Source organism: Poecilia latipinna, unplaced genomic scaffold, assembly GCF_001443285.1.
Source record: "Poecilia latipinna isolate Pla-1442-1.1 unplaced genomic scaffold, P_latipinna-1.0 Scaffold8062, whole genome shotgun sequence".
Classification (NCBI taxonomy): domain Eukaryota; kingdom Metazoa; phylum Chordata; class Actinopteri; order Cyprinodontiformes; family Poeciliidae; genus Poecilia; species Poecilia latipinna.
The window spans coordinates 1-1,413 of record NW_015120678.1 but is presented as its reverse complement, the minus strand read 5'-3'; the positions used below and the strand labels follow the sequence as shown (position 1 = coordinate 1,413).

Below are 1,413 nucleotides of genomic sequence, written 5' to 3'. Positions count from 1 at the left end.
CTTCAGAAAACTGGAGAAATGTGAACAATGCAGTGCAAGATTAGTAAAGCAAGCAACATAAAATATTAGTAGAGCTGTTAGTAGCTGTAAAATTTTATAATGTGTAATAAATAAATCGTAGTGGCGATTGTTTGTCAAACCAAATATTCTATAAAAGTCCAATCAAGAAGCCACCGCTACACTGAGGTGATGCTTCATATGTAGATAAAAGTTTAATGTCCAAAAACCTTGAAGATTTTTTTATTGTTTATTTTTTTCCAGTTTGACAAGCAAATAACAAAGGTCAAACTTTATGATTTGCTTCACAAATTTGGTCAAACTTTTCATTAGTGGTGTGTCGATTAATCCATGATAAATTTTATGAAGCAAATAAAACGGAGAACTCACCTAAACGCGGTGCATCGGCTCATGAGTCCAGTGATTGGATGGAGTTCCTCAGGGCTTCATGAAGCTTCATCTCATCATCACTACTTTTCATTGTTTCCTCTGCTGCTCTGGTCAAAACCTACAGGCCCAACCCCAGTGCATGCTGGTCCGATACCAGTCCCTATAGTGACGGAAAATGGACCCACAATTCTTCCTGTATAACTTAGAAAAGTAAATAACAAAGGAACAAAAACTAAACAACTATTAGCCTACAAATAAACTCAAGTTTGTAAATAAACCCCAAAGATGTAAAGTGGACTAAAATAACATTTTAATATAATAAAGACTAATACAAATAAATAACATCTTGACATAATGCAATTTACTGTTAAATATCAACAATAATCCCTACTATTAATTTTGCGATATGATAAAATATATTTTTTTAATCCGTTCATTTGAGAATTCTCCAAATATCAGTTGGATGTGACGACTGATCTGTCTCTCTGTCTACGCTTTTGAATTTTCAAGTATTTTATGTTGATTTCTGTTTTAAACAATGCAAGATTTTTCCTACTTATTTCAATAAAGTTAACAATAACTCTTTTTCTCTGTTTTCTTCTCCAGGTTCCCTGCAGTTTAACCAAGAGAGAAGATCCACTCTGGACCAGGAGGAGTTAGAACCTCTGCAGGGAAAACAAGACCAGGAAGAGACAGAAGTTTCCTGCAGTCAGTGTGAAGAACAGATTGAATTAAAACAGGAGACTGATACCTGCATGTTGGTTCATGTTGGTGAGCAAACACACCAAACTGAATCAGGACCAAACGGGAACCAAGTCCTCTTAAAGGAAGCTGCTGAAGCTGAGAAGCAAACTCAGGAAAGAAGAAAACCTTTCTCATGTGTCATCTGTAAAAAGCGTTTCGCTTTAAAATCTGTTTTTGATGCTCACATGAGAACTCATACGGTTCAAAACCTGATTTCATGTGTGAAGTGTGGAAAAGGTTTCAGTGAAAAACAGGAGTTAACTCGGCACATGATGATTCACA

The 1,413-nt window shown here is 35.6% G+C and overlaps 1 long non-coding RNA gene across 1 annotated transcript; it reads right to left on the bottom strand.

Moving 5' to 3' along the window:
- Positions 1-899: 899 nt before the first annotated feature.
- On the bottom strand, positions 900-1,407 carry LOC106944321 (uncharacterized). Its single transcript, XR_001424220.1, has 2 exons — positions 1,139-1,407; positions 900-1,052 (listed from the first exon to the last, which is right to left on the bottom strand). It is a non-coding gene; the product is annotated as an uncharacterized LOC106944321 (long non-coding RNA).
- Between the last annotated feature and the right edge of the window lie 6 nt (positions 1,408-1,413).